Source organism: Acartia tonsa, chromosome 2, assembly GCF_053477335.1.
Source record: "Acartia tonsa isolate MP-2025a chromosome 2, ASM5347733v1, whole genome shotgun sequence".
Classification (NCBI taxonomy): Eukaryota; Metazoa; Arthropoda; class Copepoda; order Calanoida; family Acartiidae; genus Acartia; species Acartia tonsa.
Window position 1 is genome coordinate 57013123 of NC_137261.1, and position 23255 is coordinate 57036377.

Here is a 23255-nt window from a genome sequence, read left to right on the forward strand (position 1 = left end):
TTGATGTACATCCCCAATGATGATACACAAAATTACCCCTTCTGTAGATTACAATTATTGGTTGAAACGTTTGGACACTCAACTTTCAGAACCAAACAATCAAAATTTAATAATAAGTTCCCAAAGTTGTTAAGTCAACGAATAAGAAAAAGTTATTATAAGACTTTGGGGACTAAAGTAATAAACAGCCCAATGTCCCCTCACTCCCAAACTACTATACTGATTTTTCCATAGAGAGAGGGGACAATGTGTTTATTACACAAGTCCCCAAAGTTTTATATAAATGTTTTCTTATTCCTTGGCTTTTCAACTTTATGGGGCTTTAGTTACTTTTGATTAGTTGTTTCATTGAGTTGAGTGTTCAAACGTTTCAACCAATAATTGTGAAATGAATTTCTGTAGGTTAAAAAAAGTGCGAAAAATACACCAAAACCACATGAAGGAGTGGTCAGAGGTGAATTGTACATAAGAGTAAAGTTGCTTAAAATTTAAAAATATGAAATTGTTCTTTTGGTGTTAAACTTTAAAATGAAGTTTAGAAGTAATTTTTAAAAAAATCCGCAAAAAATACACCAAAACCAGATGAAGGAGGGGTTAGAGGTGAATTGTACATAAGAGCAAAGGTGCTTAAAATTTAAAAACGTGAAATTGTTCTTTTGGTGTTGAAACTGTAAAATGAAGTTTAGAAGTAATTCTAAAAAAATCCGCGAAAAATACACCTTAACCACATGAAGGAGGGGTCAGAGGTAAATTGTACATAAAAGCAAAGTTGCTTAGAATTTAAAAATATGAAATTGTTCTTTTGGTGTTGAAACTGTCAGACAAAGTTTAATAGTGACTTATTGAAAAATCCGCGAAAAATACACCTAAACCACATGAAGGAAAGGTCAGAGGTGAATTGTACATTAAATTAAAATTTAAAATATCAAATATGACATTGTTCTTTTAGTTTTGAAACTGTAAAATGAAGCTTTAGTAATTTTTTAAAAAATCCGCGAAAAATTCACAAAAACCACATGAAGGAGGGGTCAGAGGTTAATTGTACATAAAAGCAAAGTTGCTTAAAATTTGAAATTATAAAATTTGTCTTTTCTTGATAAAACTGTAAAATGAAGTTTGGTAGTATTTTATTTGAAAATCCGCGAAAAATTCACAAAAACCACATGAAGGAGTGGTCAGAGGTTAATTGTACATAAAAGCAAAGTTGCTTAAAATTTAAAAATATGAAATTGCTCTTTTGATGTTGAAACTGTAAAATGAAGTTTAGTAGTAATTGAAAAAAAAATCCGCGAAAATTCCCCCAAAACTGAGTATACACAAATAAGCAAACTTTTAGTTTTTGCATAGATAGACATTTCATATTTTACAATTTTTTCTGTAAAACCAATAGTTTTCGAGTTATTGAATTTTGAACCGTTTTGGGCCATTCTGGCCCACTGTGCAATGGCCGATAAATTGTTGTACATTCCCATTGTTAATACACAAAAATTACCCCTTCTGTACAATTACAATTAGTGGTTGAAACATTGGACACTCAACTCAATAAACCAACCAATTAAAAGTTTCAAAATTTGTTAAGTTAAAGAATAAGAAAACGTGTACAAACCGTAGTTAATGTCCAAACTTTTCCAACAATATTTTTAAATCTTGTAAACCAGCTTTTTTGTCATTACCCCTTTTACCATCAAAATTGATTAGTAATAAAATGGATTCTATTTTGAATTGACTTTTAGGATTTTAGCAAAGATTAAAGCAGAAGATCTTTTTTATTTAATAATTTTTTCCTTCTGTAGTTATTACTTGATTTTTTGATTAATTATCTCATTTCCATAGGCTATCATATATCATCTCATATAATCAATTTGCCATGAGACTTACAAAAATTTTAAAAAATACATTGACCCTTGCTTGATTAAAATTACAATATTTTGCAAGTATTTTGCTAACTTGCAAAAGAAAAAACTATCTGAAAAAACAAGGATCGCAACATCCATAAAAGAAAAGCGCTGAAACGGTAGGTAGGACAAACAAATATTAACTCTTGGAGAGTGTCAAAACTTAATAAGCAGAACAATAATTTGTAAGTCTAAACAAAATTAAACATTAATTTGTAAGTCTAAACAAATTTATGCATAAATTTGTTGCAAATTTGTAAATATAGTAAAAGGACATACTTACATTTATAGGATTTATTTTTGTTTATTGTAATTTAAAAAGTAGGAAGTCAAATCCGTTATTGTTTCAAGTATTTAATTATGTTTTATTAATACAAATATTATCTTTAGTTAACAATTAAGCTAGCATCATTACGTATAAAATATATAATTATTTAACAATTCTATTGTTTATTTATAAATAAATTTAATAAAACTATATCAGTGCAGTGTGTTATCATTTTCGCAATATTACTAGATGCTTTATCCACAGCGTCTAGGGGCTCTGTATATGCAAGAGGGATAGATAAGGAGAAAGAAAATAGTCTTAAACCATCATAAGAGCTACCCAAAGATAGAGAACTTAATCGGTTAATAGGTTATCGACATATTAACGAACAGGCAAATATATCTGTGCTTATATTAGTAAAAAAAGAGCTATGTCAATATGTGGAAGTGACGGTTTACCAAACATATCCCCGTTATTGTTTATTTGGGAGTTTAGAGGTTTAAAATTGTTAATTTTGCAAAACTAAAGGTTTACAAAAATTTGAAGTGATATTCATTGATATGAATTTAAAAATACACCAAAATCGATGCTGCAAGTTTAGACGGATATTTTGCAATTACAGTCATGTAATGTTTTTGTTTATTAGGAAGGCCAAACTTCGTTTCATTGGCTTACAGTTTTATTGAAATTGAAGATTTGATTCTCCTATTCTCAATAATTTAAAGTTACAAAAGGTAGTGTTTGTCAATATAAAAAAAATTTCTTGTATGAATCTAAGTTTAGCTTTGTTATATTGAAGTAATAACTATAGTAATAATTAAACAGGAGCCGAGAAATCACGTTTCTCCGTAAATATTTTAGACATTTAAAATTATAAAGTAGCATTGCAAATAAAAATTGAAAATAAGTAGCTTCGCTACTACACCGATTTCTTTTTCTGATTTAATATTTATTTTAATTTACAAAATAATACCAATATAATCAAAATGTTTCAATTTTTCAGGACAGTAAAACATATCCATTTATCGAGATAAACTACAGAGGAGAGCCCCCCAAGTATGGGGGCGGTGCGGGGTACTCACCCTCTCCCACACCCCCAAGTGCGAAGCCGTATTACCCCCCGTCACCAGCCCCCGACCCCGCCCCAGAAAGTCCAGTGACCCCCACAATACAAACAGAAGTTACAAGGTAAAAAATAATTTTTTTTCATTGCGAATTTTTTGCAGCTTTTCTAAGGTATAAAGACTACCTTCCCCCCATACATTAAATTTGAGGCTCTTTGTCGAAAAGAACTCGTGACTTGTGTCATATATCTACAATGTAATATTATATATTAGTAGCAAACATACTCAAAAAGTGATTATATCTGGTTGTTCTTTAAGTATGTTGTGTGTTTTATCAGGGAATCTTTTTTATAAAATACCTTTTTCTTTCATTAAAAAGTACACTTTCATTTACAGATATATTTTGTTTCAAAGTCATAATGTCGCCATCTGGTAATTTTTTTATTAGGTAGAAATTATATTTCTTATTGGACTCTAATAATGGATGTAGAATTTACGTAGATATTATGACAGTGGAAAATTGTTGTCCATTTAGCTTGCTAATATGGAACTCGTTTATTGGGCAGTTCGTTCATTCAGTAGTAGGGGAGGTGATGGGGTAAAGAGAGTGGAAGGGAAACTCATTATATATAGCTCGCTTCATTTTTCAATTTATTAGAGTACAAGAAAATCTGGTGCAAGATCCAAGCAATAATACATATATCTATTACTCTAATATATGATTATTTTTATTTAATTTGGGAATTTGTTTGTGAACAGATTATTGAAAATGAAAGTTACCAACTGTGTTATGATGGTTATTATCATCCTTATATATGTAAAAGTAACAGGATGTATGTCTGAATATTTTGAAGAATCTCATTATTGGATGAACGAGGCTTCTAGGGGCATAGCTGGTGGTCATATAATTTAAATCGTATAGAAATTTAAATACCATCAATATATAATACACAACCTCTTATAATATTTTAATTTGTGATCTTTTATTTCAGTCCTAGAACAGAGTTATCCGCTAAAGATGTGCGGACTCTACATCCCCAACCCGCAAGTTTACCACATTTTCCTGCAGACTTGCCACAGTATCCAGCAGGTTCACCGCAAAATTCTGCAGGCGTTCATTTTGGCGCGGATATTGCAACTTTCAGCACAACCCCTACTCCTGACAATGTTGCTTATTTCAACACAGATGATGAAAGTGAATATAATTCTATTGAAGATACAAAGAGTACAAGAAGAGAAGATACTATGAGTGAGGATACAATAAGTACAAGAAGAGAGGATGCTATGAGTGAAGATACAAAGAGCTATCTTCCAATCACTGTTACTCTAGTACCACAGCAATTAACTCCAGGCATGTGTCTTTTAGCAAGTCGCATTTTCCACCCATCCTCACATTTATTAAAAAATCTCCTAAAGTACAAATAGCACAAAAATGGTATTTATATTACTAAAAACTAGAGCTCAAAGCAATTGTATTGGTATGTGTGGTATTTTTCTTTTAATAATGAGCAATTCGTGTTTTAAAATAGGGTTCATTTTTTTCAACACCCTTTATTTTTCATAAAAAATTTGAAAACAACAGTGAAGTATAGTGCAGCAAGAAGAGTATGTATTTTGATAATTATTACATTTTCTCTAGACAAATGTGGCCTTAATAACCAAATTAAGCAAAATCATTCTTTCCCTAAAAAAATCTATAAAAGTATAAATTTCTTAAAGGCTTTATAAGAGCTTGGTCATTAACGTTCATTGATGTTTTTTTAGTCTATATTTTAAAACAATATCACAACACATTACTGTATTTAAATCTTTTGTAAACCTGTGTCTACAATGAAACAAAGCGTCTCTAGAATCCGCTCTTGATGTTGGTTGATTTACAATTAGATGACACAACATATGGCATTACCTATCATTATATTGGTTCAGTTTTCAAGTTTATTTTGCTTTTTTATTATTGTTGTTTTATTCCTAAAATATTTAAGTATTTTAGTTATCTATAAATTGTTTAACAGCTTTTATAGTGCCCTGACATTAAAGGTTCAAAACCTAGCCTAATATAAACTTCTATCCAACTAATTTTTTTCTTAACTCTTTATGTTAAAAAATTCCAATTTTACTTATTTCAGTTCTTTGTCAAGTTTTCTTGTATGTATTTCAAAATTATTTGCACTTTGTGTTTGTAAATACAAAAAGTGTAGAAGATAGTATCTAAAATTAACAAGATCTAGTACCAGACTCGTTTGCAATATTACTTCCTTAATTATTATTCACCTTAACCAGATTTTAAAATGCATTTTTACCATATCCTTAAACTTTTACATAGATTTATATTATTACTTGGTTATTGCACTTGATTTTCATGTACTCTGATAAAGTAATACTCGCAGCTGGCTAAAATATTGATAAAATTAATACAAGTTTTTTTAGCCCAGACAATCATCCCGTCGGGATTGACAAAATTGTTTTAACTTTATGATATTATATTTTGATATCTGTGGGAAGCTGTCTATAGTACGATGCGATAAATAACTATTAAAACTGATTCATTGACATATTGTAGAACAGGATGTAACAGAATATCATCAGATAGATATCAAAATCTTGAAGTAATGATTTTCTTTGATTAGGGCGTTTTGGTATTTAACGGATAGCATATTTATTTTCATTAAACGCAGTTTTCTTATCTATAATACAAAGTAGCTTGATGTCTGTCCGTCTGTCCGTCTATCTGTCCCTTAAGATCTCGGTAACCACTGAACCGATTGGATTCTACTCTTCAGGGTATATACCTATTGGTCCTGTTGTGGTTTTAAGTTATTTTCTGGAGGGTTGGGACACCCCCAACCCCCCCAAAAACAAACAAACAAAAAACTAATTTTTTTTTTTAGGAGATATTCTTGGTCCTTTTTTTGTAGGAGATATCCTTGGTCCTTTGTAGAAGATTTCCTTTGTGGAAGATTTCCTTTGTAGAAGGTTTCCTTGGTCCTTCATATTTTTTTTTTTACGAATTTCACCTTACACTTTTTTATCATCTCTTGGGGCAAAGCCCCTAGAGGCTAGGGGCGAAGCCGCTAGTCTATTAAAAAGTCCTAAAAACCTTTACAGTTGAAATTTCTTAACTAGTTGAAAAAATGTCTCTTTCCTACTTGAAACAAATTATTCAATGAAAATAGCAATTCATGCGAATTTATATTTTTCTATTCACTTACACATCTGACAAAACATTTAAATATATGTTCAAATTTTTTTTTAAGTTGCTAAATGGTCCTTAAAGTTGAATTTCATGCTATTCTGTAGAAGCGTACTAGCTACTATATGAAAGGGTATGTTCTGAGCTGAAAATCATGTATCGTTTCCAAGTTACAGACATAATTTCACGAATAAGAAGTAGAAATCGTAAAATTGATACCAGTTTTGTTGGACTGGGCCTTCGGTCCCTCGTGGCCTTAAAACTAAGATCAATTTTCGTTTTACTTTCCGCAGAAAGCTGTCTATAATACGATGAGATGAATAACTATTCTAGCCGTTTATTTACATATTTGTATTGTTTGTTTGATTTTGTGATTTCTACAAATATACAGTAAGCAAAAGCAGAATCACACAACCAAAAAAAAAATAAAGATAAATTCTTGTAAACGATATATTATTACTTGGATGTTGCAACAGATATTTATGTACTCTGGTAAAATAATCCTGTCTCCCCCCCCCCCCCACCCCACACCTATTTTACCCAATCTTCCCCTTACTAGATGATCGAATTGATTAATAAATGAGGTCCATATTAACAAGCTAAATTAACGACAAATTTTCCCCCGTCATTATATCCTTGTAAAATTGTTAACTGCACACTTAAAAACTATTATTTGTTTTAATCTTTATTTATCTTTCATTGATCTATCTTTATAAGAAAGTAAAATGATGTTTGTCTGTATAACAAACGGACAATAAGAGCTATCCGTTACGGACGCACGGACGGACTGGCCTTAAAATTAGAAAAGCTTTGTATTTAAAGATGAAATTGTAAGTGAATTAAAAATGAAAGTCTGACTTCCTAGTCACTTTCATAGTTTCACTTTCACAAGATGAGATGTTGTTTTAAATAGTAACTCAAAGAATGGACATTTTTCAATTAGATAATTTGTTTTTTAGTATGACTTCGATTAGAACCGGTTCTCAGCCATACTGATAAATCATGTATGACATCGAATTACTGATAATTTTCCATGAATATTAAAATAAAATAATAAAATTTATACCAGGTTTGTTAGCTAGGGCCTTCGGCTTCTCAGGGGTTAACAAAACTGGTTTTAATCTTATAATTTTTCATTTTAATATCCACAGAAAGCTGTCTATAATACGATGCAAAAATAAATAATGATAGGTAAATTTAGGAATGTCGTTTAAAATCAAGTAAGAAGAGATAATATAGAGAAAGTTAAAATATGATGTGTGTAAATTTATAAAAATTCTCATACATTTTCGACCTATTAAAATTCCACAAATTTGATTTATAATGTGTAGTAAATGTCTTCATTTTAAGATATTTGATTTGAATTTCAACTTGTTTATTAGTTATTTCTCGCATCGTATTATAAACGGCTTTCCGCGGATACAGAATGTACAATTATAAGATTAAAACCAGTTTTTTAGCCCCTAGGTGCCGTAGGCACGGGCTAAAAAACTGGTTTTAATCTTATGATTGTACATTTTTATATTCGTAGAAAGCTGGATATAATACGATGCTAGACATAGTTTTTTCGTATGGATGAGAACCGGTTCCTTTCCACCGGATTCGAATGAATACGAGAAAAAACTTTAAGGTTTTCTTAGGGCGATTTTTCTTTGGAGAGTGGTGGTACCCTCCCTCAAATAGTTACAAACCTACCCAGGACCTACGAGAATCCCTATTTTAAAGGAGAACCAAATCAGTTTAACAGTTAGAAAGATCCTTGGGCTAAAACAGATAGACATCCTGTTACTTTTATATATTGATTAGGTTGGCTTGTATTTAATAGGTTCTCTGGGGTAAGATTTAGATATTTATAAACATCTAAAGCACAAGACTTGATTATTATTTTGTTTAATCTAAAAATAATTATCTTGTCTGACCTTTTCATATTAATATTGCACAGCTGTTAATGCCTATTATGGCAAAACACATATGGCGCTTCTTAATCCAAGACTTTTCTAATTCCAAGTTATTGAAAATTTGATTTGAATCTTTCTTTACTATTTTAACCAATATTTTATGTTTTATTTTATACAAAAAGGTAGAAAATACTTTAGAGGACTATTTCAAGAAAGAGACATTTTTAAAAGCGAAGCTTTTCTATAATTAGGGTAGGTCCGTACGTCCGTCCGAGATAGATAGCTTTTATTCGTTAATTTAGGCATGTTAGAATAGTCCTATCGATTTCAAACTTTGCATGATGATTCCTGTAGTAGTTAGGTACGATTTAGAAAGCGTAGCAACTCTATAATCATTACCATAATGTCCGTATGTCTATTTAAACATGTTGATTTTTCTACTTTTTTAACAACTAATTCTTATGAGATCTAATTATCCGATTGATCTGATTTTTGGTATATTGATTTCTGGGACAACAAAGAACAATATTATAAGCGAAGCAACTCTATAATCAAGTCCTAAAAATGTAAGTATGTCCATAAACATTATCCTGTATCAAGCAGTTTTTCAACAAATTTACTTACAATTTTGCTTCAACTCTTATAATTTTATATTCTGAATATTCAGTTTAGACACTATACAAGTGTTAATGTCCGTTTGTCCTATCGTTCCAGTGCTTCGCTTTTATGGATGTTGACATCCTTGTTTAAAGACAGATCCATCCTAAGGGTTGTAAGAAAAGTCTTTGAAAAGCATATGGCGCTTCTTAGATTCATTTCTAATTAGGAGAGCCTTCTAAGAAAACGGGAGAGTTACAAAATACTATATTATTTTACATCTTTAAATCATTATTAAAAGTTCCTTTGAACAGTGTAATTATTTCTTTACATCAAAACAAAATATTTTAACATGAAATTAGAAGTTTTCGTGTTAATTCAAAATTGACTAAGTGTTATGAAACCACGGAGATTAAGTAACAAGAAATATAAAGATTCAAAGATGTGTAGCATATGCCAAAAAAGACTGTTGTTTTATTGATAAAGGTTTAAAAAGAAATTACTATAGAAACTCAAACTGTTTTTAGGGTTTTAAACTGTTTTATTTCCAGTGTGGATTCGAAACCTATTAATATCCGCTAGATTAGAAACAGTTCTTAGGCGTACTAAAAACTCATGTTTAGTATCGTGTTATAGACGATTTTCCACGAATTTTAGAATAAAAATCATACGATTAATAACAGTTTTGTTAGCCCGAGCCTACTGCAATAGAAACTAAAATCTAATAAAATATTTTTTTTTGAAAATTATTTGGTATAAAACTTGATCATTTAACAAAATACTTAAATAACGGATTGTAAATTTGATAGGGTTGATTAAAATATATAATCAACAAAAACAATAATTGGCTTCTTAATGATCCTTTTTTTACAATTTTACATAACATAATTGTAATTATAGTATAAGTATAATAAATATAATTAATCATAGAGTAGCTCAATTATATATTATCAGGAATAAATAGATATGGAAAGAAACAAATTTCTGATAATTCTTTTGCATTATAAGCACTATACAGTCCTTTTTTAAGAATATGTGGGCGTTCCCTCACAAAGCCTTGTTGAGCACCAAACAATCCTTATACTAAAGTAACCGGATGTTTGTTTGTGTGTCGTATCGTACTAAAGAATTATTGTAGAGACTTTAACAAACAAAAACATTTAAAGTACCACTAGAGGCCTTTAGGGGCGTAGCCGCTAGTATTAAAATAAAGGAGTTATAGTTTTTCATTATTTGTTCATTAATACAGGTATGGTTAGGTTAAATTGTTTCAGTTTCAGTGCCCTTAGGAAATTTGAAGAAAAGTACCATTATCTGGTCGTCTGCTTTGACAATTGTCAATAGCGGCATTGAACATCATATTTTAACTTGACATGCTTTTCTAACCTAGTGCATAAAAAGGCGAGCTTTAAAATAAGAAAAGTTGCTTTATCTGTTTCTCAATTACTAACCAATTCAAATCTAGTTTGGTATCCATGTATGCCTGGTAAATAACATAATGTATGAAACCATGTGTTTAATATTGCATCAAAATACGCTGAGTCTAAACAAAACATTACATGGAATAACTGGGAAATAATATTAGAAAAATGTGTTTTGTATTAAAGCTGCTCCATGGTAAAAGCTATGAGTAAAGACTTTTTATTATTTTTCGAAGCTAAATTTGAATTTATGTAACTATTAACTCGCGACCTTGGAATAAGACGTAACTTAGCGCATCCATTTGTCGTCGGATTTGGTATATTCGAATCTCGGATATGCTTCATAACAAAAGACGTCAAAAGCGACATTAATATACCCAAATTGTTACAAACTCATACGATTTTTAAAAGCGAAGCTTTCCTATAATTAGGGTTGGTCCGTCTGTACGTCACATACAGATAGCTCTTTCGTTAGTTTAGATAGGTTAGAATTGTCCTATCAATTTCAAACTTTGCATGGTGCTTTCTGTAGTAGTTAGGTAATATTGAGAAAGCGTAGCAACTCTATAACCATTACCAGAATGTACGTACGTCCATTTTTAACATGTTGATTTTTAACTTTTTAAGAAAAAATAATTATGTAATAAAATTATCCGATTGATCTGATTTTTGGAATACTGATTCCTAGGACAACAGTACAATGTTATAAGCGAATTATCTCTATAATCAAGTCCTCAAAATGTAAGTCCTTAAACAATATCCTGTATTTACATAATTTTTCGAAATTTTTTTTTACAATTTTGTCTCTACTTTTATACATTTATATTCTGATTATTCAGTTTTTATACTCTTTAATTATTAATGTTCGTTTGTCTTGCCGTCTCAGAGCTTCGCTTTTATGGATTTTGTCATCCTTGTTTAAACCATAATTTAGAGGGGTGTAATACAGACAACAAGAAGGGTTCTCTTTTATTTCTTTACTCGTCTTGTCCATTATTATAAAACCAATTTTATCTTGGAATACATATCCATGTCTTTAGTGTTACATGCAACTCTTATACCAGCTAGTTTTAAGTTAAAACACAATAGGAAAAGAAATTTTTAATTAGACGCTTCATTACCCTAGCTGTATGTTTCAGAAATTTTGTTTTAATGTTATGTATTTTGTAATTTTTAATGGTTATTTTAAGCACTTATTTTATGTTTTTCTTAATGTAAATCATCTTTATCTACAACACTAAACTACTAGAATTTAGGCTGTATGAGCTATAATCAGCTTTCCGATTTTGCATTAGGTTTTAAAGTCAGCTACATGTCTTGCTTTAACAATTTTTTTTCACATACAGAAAAGCACAATATACTTTTATCAAATATTTATATTTAATATTTATGATCACAGCAAGGCATCGAACCTGCAAACATTAACATTAAATATTATATTATATGTCAGGGATCAAAGGGATACTACAATGGCCGATAAATTGATGCGTATCCCCAATGATTATACATAAAATAAACCTTCTGTAGATTGCAATTGGTGATTGAAACGTTTGGACACTCAACTTACTGAACCAACCAATCAAAACTCATTAAACACCCCCAAAGTTGTTTAGCCAACGAATAAGATAAGAAAATATAATTATGAAAATTTGAAGACTAGTGTAATAAACAGCCCTCCCTTTCTGATTATTTGTAGATAAATAGGAGACAGAATCACATCCGTGTTTTGTTGGTATGATTGCCCTAATTATAAAGTTGTGCCACGGGCAAGGATTTTTCTTTTATCATAAACTGCTTATACTGAAACAAAACTACTCTGGGGTATGTCCGACTGTAATTGTCAATACAAAAGATCGGTGCACTTACTAAAAGTACCTCCCTCCAGTCCTCCCTACTTTTTTTTCAAATAAATTTGAAAATAAAGAGGTGGAGAATTTTTCGTTCCTTTGTTTTTAATCAGGTTAGGTTAGGTTATATTAGATACTCGATAGGAATCTTTTACAAAAAAAACTGTATGTTCTATAACTCACGCATATATTTTTTCAATAACAGGTTGAATTATCATTTCAATTTTATTGTTGGTATATTTTTTTTGCTGTCTTAATTATGAACAGAATTATCCTTGTTTCAAACTACTTACACTTCTTTAATTCAATTCAATTCATATCAAATAATCGATATATTATTACATGGATATTGCACCAGATTTTCGTGTACTCTGATAAAGTGATTCTCGCAGTTGACTAAAATAAAGTAACGTCCATCTAACCACTTCCCCTCGCCTCTACTGGATTAACGAACTGAATACTGAATATTAGCAAGCTAAATTGACGACAAAATTTTCCCTGTTAATATATCCACGTATATCAATATAAGAAATCATGTTTTTATTTGTTCCAATCTACTGCATTTTATTGCAAACTTGATATTAATGTTTTAAAAATGTATAAAAATCTGTGGTTTTATGCCAGTAACCTCAAAAAGTCATTCCTTTTCTATTGAGTTCACATCTATACGATGTTTATGAGTATGACACATTTTGATTAGGAATATAAAGGGATAAGACATTAGCCGATAAAATAATATACACCCTTTCTGTTGATGCAATTATCAGTTGAAACGTTTAGACACTCTGAACTATGAACTAATTAATCAAAATTTGATAAAAATCCTCAAAGTTGTTATGACATTCAACAAGAAAACTTCATTATAAAACTTTAGGTACTTCCTTTTTGTTTTCCAGCAGTTACAATACTTCTAGGCAAAGGTTGTGCAAACAAATGACACATGACTAATGGTGCAGGGGCAGGTAGCTGGATGTACAGCAGTATCGTAGCCCAGTCCAGGTCAGATGAGGCCACCACCAGGTTCTCTGCACAGGAGGAACCTAACCGCTCTACAACCAGGTAACATAATAGTTATTAGTCCAGGTCAGATGAGGCAACCACCAGGTTCTCTGCACAGGATGAACCTAACCGCTCTACAACCAGGTAACATAATAGTTATTAGTCCAGGTCAGATGAGGCAACCACCAGGTTCTCTGCACAGGATGAACCTAACAGCTCTACAACCAGGTAACATAATAGTTATTAGTTTAGGTCAGATGAGGCAACCACCAGATTCTCTGCACAGTAGGAACCTGAACACTCTACAACCAGGTAACATAATAGTTATTGGTCCAGGTCAGATGTGGCAACCACCAGGGTCTCTGCACAGGATGAACCTAACCGCTCTACAACCAGGTAACATAATAGTTATTAGTCCAGGTCAGATGAGGCAACCACCAGGTTCTCTGCACAGGATGAACCTAACAGCTCTACAACCAGGTAACATAATAGTTATTAGTTTAGGTCAGATGAGGCAACCACCAGATTCTCTGCACAGTAGGAACCTGAACACTCTACAACCAGGTAACATAATAGTTATTGGTCCAGGTCAGATGTGGCAACCACCAGGGTCTCTGCACAGGATGAACCTAACCGCTCTACAACCAGGTAACATAATAGTTATTAGTCCAGGTCAGATGAGGCAACCACCAGGTTCTCTGCACAGGATGAACCTAACAGCTCTACAACCAGGTAACATAATAGTTATTAGTTTAGGTCAGATGAGGCAACCACCAGATTCTCTGCACAGGAGGAACCTGAACACTCTACAACCAGGTAACATAATAGTTATTGGTCCAGGTCAGATGTGGCAACCACCAGGGTCTCTGCACAGGATGAACCTAACCGCTCTACAACCAGGTAACATAATAGTTATTAGTCCAGGTCAGACGAGGCAACCACCAGGTTCTCTGCACAGGATGAACCTAACCACTCTACAACCAGGTAACATAAAACATACCTAGCAACCACCAGGTTCTCTGCACAGGAGGAACCTAACCGCTCTACAACCAGGTAACATAATAGTTATTAGTCCAGGTCAGACGAGGCAACCACCAGGTTCTCTACACAGGATGAACCTAACATACCAAGCCTATTATAGAAAGTAGTAAGGTTTTTTGTCTGAAGCTTGAGATTTTGATAACTACAAAATTTATATTAAAACCCATAGAGAAGATTCGCTACAGAAATAATTGCCCTTTCCATGCATTATTATTGTACATGAACATTGAACATTCTTCTAATTTTTTTTTGCAAATATCAAAAAAATTAAATGTTCAAATAAAAGGTAATTGTTATCTTTATCAAATCATATCATATCAGTAATTTTAGATTTAAAAATATTGATTGGGGATATATTTGGATGAAATGTAGATTTAAAATGACACTATTTGTTCGGTACTACTGGTTATTTTTTAAACATCCTTTAAAATTGAAAGATTTTAACATATATGAAAACTAGATTTCACCGGACTACAAATCAGCCAACTATCAGGAATCTAAAGGGATAAGACAATGACCGATTAATTGGTGATCCCAAATGATGATGCACAAAATGACCCTATTTGTGTGTTATAATTAGTGGTTGAAACGTTTGGACACTCAAATTATTGAACCATCCAATCAAAATTCAATGTCCCAAAAGTGGTTTGGTCAACAAATCAGAAAACGTTATGTTAAAACTTTGGGGACTTGTTCCCTCCCTCCCTAAACAACCTAACTCTGTTAGCCTTCTTTTAATTCTCTATGTCGTTTTTATAATTAATTCATCTCCATTGATCCTTTATACTTCCAGGTACAATCCTGCAGAGCAGCCCAGGAGCAGGCCACACCTACCTCTCACCAAGAAAATAGTTGTCAACCCGAATAATCGTGCGCGCAAGCCACTAGAGGGCAATGATGACGCCAAAAATGAAATAGAGGATGATCCTATGGATGAATATTATGATGATATGGAAGCTGAACCTTCTGAGAGAGTTGTCAGCATTGTCACTGAAAAGAATGAAATTCAAACTCCGAGGTGAATTATAAAAAAAATAATCTTTTGTATACTTTTTTTCATGGATCTAAAGGGATAAGACAATGGCTCATTAATTGATGTATATCCCCAATAAGAAAACACAGACTTCTGTGGATTACAATTGGTGGTTGAAACGTTCGGACATTTCACTTACAAATTCCTAATAAGTCCCCAAAGTTATTAAGCTTACGAATAAGTGAATAATATTGTAAAACTTTGGGGACAAGCCTAATGTCCCCTCCCTCCCTGACTTTTTTATGGATTATCTATAATAAATATTTAAAGTGGTGTTGAGTCTAGTCTCTGAAATAAATCTATTAAAAAATCTTTTAGGCCAGAAAGAGATACTATGGTAGACCGTCCAGTTCTCCAATCCTATGGACCAGAGTCTGGAAATATGCTTGGACAGCTGAAACAGGATCCAAAGACCAGAAATATGGTTGGCCATGCAGGCCAGCAGCCTGAGCCAAGAGAGCTACCTGGATGGGATAATAATAAACCTAACAAGGAAATTGATTTATAATAAGACTTTCTTGTATTACACACAAAATTTGGATTTCACATTAAAGAAAGATAATAGAAGGGGAACCAGCTAAATGTATATCTATACAAGAGGTGGGAACCCTGTGCTGACTTTTAATTGGGTCTTTGAATATCAGCCAAAAGTTTCGTAAATATTAACACAGCCAATTCGCCACAAAAGTGCTAAAAGCAATTTGCTAGCAGGCAAAAAGGCCCCTACCACTACCAATGAAACTAGGTACCTGTCTTATGTACACATCTATTCTTTACATTTATGCTATAACAACCCATTAGAGTTGGGCAATGTGATCAAATTAGCTACATAATTAGCCTCTAATAAATCAAATTTTATCAAAACAGGGCAATTCCAATGAGTTATCAGATTTTGAGTTACTCTCAAATTCAGAAGATTATAAGAAATGGTTGGAGCTAAAAAATGACTTCCTAAGAAAGGAGAGACATTTGTTGTATGGAACTGATATTCCGGTCAGCACTGACTATCAGGCAAACATCAATGTTTTTTTTTATAAATTTGTCAATGGATATATTATTATTTGGATGTTGCATCATATTTTATTTTGATAAAGTGATGCTCGCAACTGGCTAAAATAAGTATACCTCCTTTTTCCTATCCCTTACACTTCTACTGGATGAACGAACTGGCCAATATATGAGTTCCATGTTAGCAACCTAAATTTTCACTCCCTTTTTCTAGCTTTGCCAATGTAATTGTAAGTTTCATAAAAAAAATTAAGTGAACAAATTCTTATTTTTAACGAAGCTTTTCTAGAATTATAGTCGGTTGGTAAGTCCGTCCGTCAGTAACAGTAAGTTAAAAAACATTATGTTAACCACCAGGGCATATTTTCACCCTCAAGCACCACAGAACAGAAGTTCCCCAACTTTCCTGACCGAACCAGCAACCAACTGGACAGCGAAACATTTTCTGGCGGCGATGGCACTGAAAATAAACGTCCCGAACGCAATTCTATGTTTATAAGCATGAACAAACTACCAGTCATTCATGAGAATGGAACCCTGTATCGTGTGCAGAATAAGGGAAGAGAATCGGCTAATACGCTTACAGTAGATCATGCTGGGTCACCTAAAGTTACAGTGTCATCAATGACCCCAAGACCCATACTTACAGGTATTATTATTCTTTTTTAGTAGCGAAGCTACTCTATAATTTCAAATGTCCGCCTGCCTATTAGTTAGACTGAAATGGGAAAACGTAATTTTCTCGGCTCCTATTTAAGATAGAAGGTTAAAACTTTTAGTCAACATTACATCATTATGGAGCATAATTAACTATAAAACATCCATGGTGGTCGGACTGCTTTTTAGCCGATTTATAGTTATTCCTATATGGCCCAAAAACTGGATTGAAACTTCTAGTTTTTCATTTTAAAATCCGCGAAAACCAGTCTATAATAAGATGCTATAAACAACTATTCTATATTAGGTACAATGAGACCAGTATACACAAGTCCCCTCCCAGTATTACCCCCTGGTTATAAACTAGTACCTATCAGCAAGCTTATATATTTTCTATATTAGGTACAATAAGACCAGTATACACAAGTCCCCTACCAGTATTACCCCCTGGCTAATGCTATAAGCTAGTACCTATCAGCAAGCTTAAATATTTTCAATATTAGGTACAATGAGACCAGTATACACAAGTCCCCTACCAGTATTACCCCCTGGTTATGAGCTAGTACCTATCAGCAAGCTTATATATTTTCTATATTAGGTACAATGAGACCAGTATACACAAGTCCCCTACCAGTATTACCCCCTGGTTATGAGCTAGTACCTATCAGCAAGCTTATATATTTTCTATATTAGGTACAATGAGACCAGTATACACAAGTCCCCTCCCAGTATTACCCCCTGGTTATGAGCTAGTACCTATCAGCAAGCTAATATATTTTCTATATTAGGTACAATGAGACCAGTATACACAAGTCCCCTACCAGTATTACCCCCTGGGTATGAGCTAGTACCTATCAGCAAGCTTATATATTTTCCATATTAGGTACAATGAGACCAGTATACACAAGTCCCCTACCAGTATTACCCCCTGGCTATGAACTAGTGCCTATCAGCAAACTTACCCCTGAACATGAAGTAGTTCCATGGGACCAACTGCCTCAACTTCTACAAAAACATAATATTTCATCAACTATAGGTAAGAAATAAATTCTTCCCTGATTGTATTGCTGTTTGTTTGTCATAGATTTTTCGCATGTCACTCATTTTGTAAACATCTTAAATTCTCTCAGTCATTGTTTATTTATTGGATGCTGTGAGTATTGGTGCAAAAAAATATGACGTAACAAAAAAAATTAGCCAATGAGAGGCCACTATAAATTTTACCATTGGTCAATAACGGCCTCTCATTGGCTATTTTTTTTGTTACGTCATATTTTTTGCACCAATACTCACAGCATCATTTAATGTTTATTTTATAAAGATATGAATTACATGCACTATCTTTAGGTTCGTCCTACAAAAGTTCTACACCCTACACACCTTTTTACCAATCCACAACAATTCAAACCTATAGTCCCACCCCTACCCCACCTCCTGTCCCCTCAAAAAGTTACCTACCTCCGTCCCCTCCCCCAAAGGAACCCTCCCCTAGCTATCTCCCACCACCACCTCCTACAAAAGCTCCAATGACCCCGCCCTCCCCTGGGTATCTTCCACCTGCACCTCCAACCAAGGCCCCCATGACACCCCCCTCACCAGGCTACTTACCCCCTTCCCCACCCACCAAACCCCCAATGACCCCTCCGTCTCTAGGCTATATACCTCCTTCCCCCCCTTCAAAACCTCCGATGGCTCCGCCATCCCCCGGATATCTTCCCCCTAGCAAACCATACACCCCCGTACACGAAGAACCACACCACTATAGCACCCCATCCCCAACACCCTTCCAACCGACACCCAAGCACCCAAGCCACAACGGCTATTCCTTTACACCCACCCCATTGCCGAAGCACAAGAAGAAGCCGGCGTATCACCACTCCACGCCGCATCCATTCCTGCCTTATCCCTCCATTTTGACTCCCGGAATCTACTCCGACGGCATGGCTAATTTCTTACCTCCGGCCATTTCTTCTGATGTCGGAGGCTTAAAATCTCCAGGCAAAATATCAATTTAATCAAACTAACCTTGCTTTTAATTAACGATGCTACTCTAAATTAATATTTTGCACGTCCGATATCCTTTTTTTTGAGGCATAAAATCTCATATTCTCAAAAAAATGTTTTTCTAGAGTAACTCTGCCCCTTCGAATACTGAGCCTCTAGATGCATTGCCTTTAGTTTATAAATAAAAAATAAATTTGTTTTGCAGACAACAATGCATATTATATATATTCGCATGCAGCACAATCATACTTTAAACAAACTACCACACAATAATAGGATTTTAATTACATGCACGTAAAATTAACTATTTTTTATTGCCACCTTTGTCCATCCAATGATCCAGGGCTCGGCAACTGCGCATCAGCCGCTTATAAGCCTCAGAGAAATCAACCTTTTACAAATATAAAAATCAGCTGGAAGGCAAAAAAATAAGCATCCAAAAGGGTTGAAATTTAAGGCTGATATGCGGCTGCCGACCCCAGCAATCCAGCAATAATCACAACGTCTAGCAAATTAAGTTAACATAGTTAACTGTAATCAGTGCGGCTATTAGAATGGCTATAGAAAATAAGAGTACATAGTACATATTGTTTTGTAATTTTACCGTTAGTAACTAGGGAGGAAGGAGACATTGAGCTGTTTATTACACGAGTCCCCAAAGTTTTGTAATGAAGATTTCTTATTCGTTGGCTCAACAACTTTAATTTACATTTTTATTGGTTTGGTGTAAAAAGAAAAAATTGCAATCAGTTATTTACTAAGTATATTTGCATTAACTTTTATTTAATAGATTCTTCCAATTTTTAACATTTACAAAACAGCCTGCTTTATTGCTTCAAGATCCATGTCAGATCTATATAGGAAATAAATGTCTATAAATGAGCTTAAGTTTTCCAAGGATTAAATGTTTAAAACTCATAGTGCTCCAATAATCCTCATTAAACTCTCATTGACCAAAGTGATAAGACCTTTATTCTATTTTTTTATGGAATGAATAAAGTTTTTCAATCTATGTTGATATTTGAATTACATTAAAGCATTTAATCTTGATTTGATAACCAAAAAATATACGTTCATAATATAGAAAATCTAAGAAAACTCTGTTTTAAAAGAATTCGATTGTGGCGACACTTCCGTAGTGTTCAAATATTAAAATTAAAATTTTAATCATATTAACCCTTTGGTGATAATAATTAATAAAAAAATATAATTGAAGAAATCTTTTTAAATCATTTAAAATATTAAATATTTACTTCTTTCCAGGGATCGGAAGCCTCACGTAAGCCGCGTGTAAGCCTCAGTGAAATCGTGATTTTATCACTATAAAATTCAGCTGGATGTATAAAACAGCTCTTTAGCAGACAATCCTTCTTTCTTAAATTTTTTTTTTCTGCTCACAAGCAGGTTTAAAACTGAGGCTTATGCGCGGCTTACGTGAGGCTTCCGATCCCTGCTTCTTTCTTTTAGATAGTAATGGCGAGGGAGGATTAAAATAGATAAATAGGTATGAACTTATAGAAAACTAGCCAATAGTGAGATAGTTATATCGAGCCAACTCTAGTTGTTATATACTGGAGGGATAACTTTGTGTATCATCATTGGGGATGTACATTGTGATATCCCTATTTCCTTTAAATACCTGATTGGTATCATTACTTTGTTCAAAATATATATTAATTAGAATAATGAATATATATTTAAAGAATAAAAACATATATAGCATTTAGAAATTAGAAAGAATAGACATAAGAATAGAAGGAAAGACATACTTATTGAATAGTTTTGCTTAAAATAATTTTAAAGTCAAGTGTAATCTGCTTTTCAAGTGTTTGGCATTAATAAATAGTTTGAATATGAAAGACAGAGAAAAGCGATTCTTTTTGTATTGATATCGACCAGAAAAAAAGTAAAATGGTAGAATTTTCGATTTGTTTTACTGTTTTCATTTCAAATACTTTACTGATAGTTGCTTTGGTTGGTTAGTTAGCTGATAATTGTTCTACTTTTATGACTCTCGGTGGGAATTATCAATTTATCATTATATTCAATTAATTTTTCAGTTTTTTTTAATGTTGCAAATCTCCTCTATACGTTTTAGCCATGTGGGATATTTTATCCTTTTAACGTTTACATATTATGGGTCTCCTTAAATGTGCCCAAGCACAGAAATTATTTGAATTGAATTTAAAATAAATGTGGGGGTATGGGAAAGTTTTCTGACTGATGATTTAGGTTATGTTTTATTGAAAACTTTTTTTCCCTGCAGGGTTTATGCACGGTAGGCATTTGCCCCACAGGGGTTAGGTATGGGTTGAAAAAACTTTGGGTACTTTTAGTAAATTTTTATTGGTTGGTTTATTAAGTTCAGTGTCCAAATGTTTCAACCACTAATTTTAATCTACAGATTGGGTATTTTTTTTTATAATCATTGGGATTGTACATCAATTTATCGGTCATTGTCTTATTTCTTAAGATCAATAACTTTTAGTTGCATGGCTACTATATAATTTACTTAGTTAGCTTACACATGTGAATCACATTCAACATTGATCATAGTTATTAATCGCATCATATTATAGAAAGCTTCCCGCGGTTATTAAAATAATTATAAATAAAGATTTTAATTAGTTTTGGTACCTCGAGGTTTAGAATTTTATTTTAATATTCATGGAAAATTGTTTGTAATACGATGCTATACTATGCTATGGCTATTGCTAAGAACCGGCTCTAATCCAGCAGATATCAGTTGGTTATGAAATCATACTGGAAAGTGCAAAAATCCTGAAAAAATGTAAATATGATATTTGTATGCTAGGATCTCATGATGTAAACCTATACTCCTCCAAGCACGGGCTACCCTACCACCCTCCCAAAATTCCATCCAAGCCAAAATCCATCCATTTTGGAACCCATTTCGGGGGCGGTAGCAGCTACACCCCAAAATACAAATACGACCCCACTGTGTCGTTCACAGAAATTGGGGGACCCTCGACCCCCAAAAGCAGTTATCACCACAGTGTTTCTCCCAATTCTATACCTGAGAGCAACCGTTATAACGGCTACGGCGGAAGCAGCGGCGGTCACCATTCCGGCTTCACAGTCGATTATGTAGTGCCTAAAGTCAATTATAAAACGACGCCAATTCCTGTCTACATGTTAACGCCGAAATATACAAGCGCGGGGGGTGCCGTAAGGCCGCCGGCACCCGTGTATGAGCCGACTAAACCGCCGTACATCGCGCCTGTGTACAAGCCGCCAACGACAACTGAGTATGTGCCCAAATTTTATAGCAGCTCTACGCAAGGAAACAAATAGATTATTTTCATTAAAAATGAATGAAAAATAGGTTAAGTTATATAAAACTTGGTATGTCTATCTTTTTTTAGGGATACATATGACTATTTGTACCTTTATAATTTATGCTTTTTAAAAGCGAAGCTTTTCTATATTTAGGGTCGGTCCATCCGTACGTCCGTCCGTCCGTCACGGATAGCTTTTTTCGTTAATTTAGACATGTTAGAATCGTCCTATTGATTTCAAATTTTGCATGGTGATTCCTTTAGTAGTTAGGTACGATTTAGAAAGCGTAGCAACCCTATAATCATTACCAAAATGTCCGTACGTCCATTTTAAACATGTTGATTTTTTTACTTTTTTAAAAAGCTTTTTTCGTTAATTTATGCATGTTAGAATTGTCCTATCGATTTCAAATTTTGCATGGCGATTCCTGTAATAGTTAGGTACGAGTTAGAAAGCTTAGCAACTCAATAACCATTACCAGAATGTCCGTACGTCCATTTTAAACATGTTGATTTTTTTACATTTTAACAACAAATTTGTATGTGACCTAATTATCCGATTGGTCTGATTTTTTGTATACTGATTTCTGGGACAACAAAGTACAATATTATAAGCGGAGCAACTCTGTAAACAAGTCCTAAAAATGTAAGTATGTCCATAATCATTATCCTGTATCAAGCAGTTTTTCAACAAATTTACTTACAATTTTGCTTTGACTCTTATACATTCGCATTCTGATTAATCAGTTCTGACATTATACAAGTGTTAATGTCCGTTTGTCCTACCGTTTCAGAGCTTCGCTTTTATGGATGTTGTCATCCTTGTTTGTTAATAGTAATAGTATGTTAGGAAATTGCTTAAAACTATCTTTCTTAGTATACATATTTACACTGAAATTAATGTCAGAGGAAATCATAACATATGACAATCGATATATTATTACTTGGAAATTGCACAAGCTTTTCATTTACTCTAATAAAGTGGCTTGATCAATTCATGTTACATTATTGGGGTATAGTCCCTTTCGTGGCAG